Raw genomic sequence first — 2,356 nt, forward strand, 5'->3', positions numbered from 1 at the left:
CAGTGGCATGGAGAAAAACTGAATAAATTTTAGCTTGGGGACAGTCAGAGACAAAAATAAAATTGCATTTTGGTTATATCCTAAAGATGGTGCCTGTCCGACATATGGGCTACAGTGGGAAATTTTATCTTAAAAACTTGCAAGATACTTTTTAAAGAGATTATTATCAAATGGAAATACAAAACTGAAAGGTACATGAGAAATCTTGGCCCTAAATTGAGAACCACATGATGTAAGGGATTCTGTTAATTGATGAGGTTCGTTTGGAGACTTTTCTTTAGTGTTCCCAAACAGATGTCCCCAAAAGGAAGACAACTGTGTCACTGATTAAAAAACGAACCAATGAAACTGCTCAAAGATAGTACAGGAAGAACCACCAAAGACTGGGATAAGACCTCTCTCATCGGTATAATATGACGATTACGAGAGCAGACGTATTTGAATGTGTCTAACACACATAGTAGGTCTGCAGTCAGTAGGTTCTAGTTTTTCTTCCGAGCTTCATTAAGTTCCGCGGGTGTTGGGTTAGGCTCCCTCCCTGTTAAGGAGCTTTATCTGTGTTAATAAATGCTAGGCAGAATAGTTTCTATTTCGGGTCTCTCGTCGCTCCTCCCCTCTTGCTGATGAATGTCACAATCGAAGCCTTAGAGAGCCTCTTAGGTAGGGGGATGGCCAGGGCCTTCCACGTTCCTTTGGCAGGTGGGGAGTGGGTTTTTAAATGGGCTTCAAAGTGTCCGCCGCTTGCAAAAACAATTTCTGTGTAGCTTAAGCCACAACGAGGACACCAGAACCATAGCTCCCCCACCCTGGCTGTCCCGAATAACTGACTCTTTGTACTTGCCTAATCCAAACAGTAGATCGGTAATACATAAACTGCTCCGCATGAAATGCTCCTTCAACCCGAGGACGGGTTGGAAACCACAAAGAATTTCCATCGACCAGGACTGCTTGCAGGAGGGGCTTTCTCCAGGTTTATAAGCTACTTTTGCAAACCACCATCGCCTACTTTTGGTGACACAAATCTGCCATTGGCGGTTGAATCAACAGAGCCTGGAATGTTCCGGGCTTGCAGGCAGCCCTTGTTCCCATTTCTTGAGAGGAAAGATCAACTTCCCGCGTCGGGGCGGGGGGCAGCCGCGAGCAGCGCGGCGAGGAGGGGGGCTGCCGGCCCGCAAGTCCAGCGGGGAGGGTGGGGGGCGCCGGCGCGCAGAGTCTCCCGAGGCGGAGGCCCGGAGCCAGGGGTGGCGGGCTCGGAGCGGCTGGTCAGCGGCTGGGACGCAAAGGCAGGGGCCCTCGGGGTCAGCGCCGCCCGCTCCAGTCTGGCCTCCGCAGTGGCGGTACGACGACTCCACGCGGCAGTGGTTTCTTATTCCCAAGTCTAAACACCAGTCCTTCTGCACCCTACGGGATTTCCTGTGCGGAACTAGGAACAATGACTCATCCAATCTGGGGTGTACTTGGGTGTAGACGTGCTGTCTAGAACCAGGAGACTGGATGAGATCACAAAGGACGCGAGAGTGGAAAGATTTCAGTTGTCTAACGCGAGGAGAGGAGTAGAGCGCGGGCTGGAAAGGGTTAAGGGGTTTCAGGCTCTCCGCAGGCGCAGAAACAGCTCTGACTCCGGAGGCCGGGTGTGTCGGGGCGGGCGGAAGCCGCCGTGAACGACTCAATTTATCTAGATGTACAGCGACGCTCGTCGTCTCCCACATGGTCTAGCGGTTAGGATTCCTGGTTTTCACCCAGGCGGCCCGGGTTCGACTCCCGGTGTGGGAACGCCAAGACTTTTAGGAAAAAGAAAAATCGATTTAGGCCCTCCTAAACCAGGAGAAGGCTGATGTTTTTAGAAAATGCTATAACCCAGAAAGCTTGGGGCTGAAGGGAAATCAGGCTTCCCACCCCAAACCCGGTGCCGCTGGCGGGAAGGCAGTAGCTGCCCGCAGTGGGAAGTCAGCATTTGAACCCAGGTGAAGAAAATCGGTCCCTTGCTAAGATACGTGTTCCAGTTGGTACTTCTGATGTAATTGCTCCTTGTACTGTGGATATGGAGCAAATGACCAAAAAAGTACTCTTCTTTGAAAGCAAAAGAAAAGATGCATTTTGGGAAATTATAAGGCTTTAAGTTGCCTAAAACTACTCCATTAAGGACAGCAAGATTGCCAGAAAAGACACACTATTAAGGGCAGATGGAGTTTAGTATACAGCCTGTAGCCTTTGCGACTCGAAGAGCTCGCTAAACCAATTGTGTGGGGAGGGAGAGGGAAGGGAAAAGAAACTTAGTTTCCTATCGATATTGAGGAGTGAGGCGACGGCAAAAAAAAAAAAAAAAAAAAAAAAAAAAAAAAAAAAAAAAAAAAAA

At 49.2% G+C, this 2,356-nt stretch overlaps 1 non-coding gene across 1 annotated transcript; it reads left to right on the forward strand.

Annotated features, from left to right (window-relative positions):
• Positions 1 to 1,701: 1,701 nt before the first annotated feature.
• On the forward strand, positions 1,702 to 1,773 carry TRNAE-UUC (transfer RNA glutamic acid (anticodon UUC)). The gene has a single exon. It is a non-coding gene; the product is annotated as a tRNA-Glu (tRNA).
• The last annotated feature ends 583 nt before the right edge of the window (positions 1,774 to 2,356 follow it).

The sequence above is a fragment of the Herpailurus yagouaroundi genome, unplaced genomic scaffold (assembly GCF_014898765.1).
Source record: "Herpailurus yagouaroundi ecotype Mexico unplaced genomic scaffold, PumYag 197, whole genome shotgun sequence".
Lineage (NCBI taxonomy): Eukaryota > Metazoa > Chordata > Mammalia > Carnivora > Felidae > Herpailurus > Herpailurus yagouaroundi.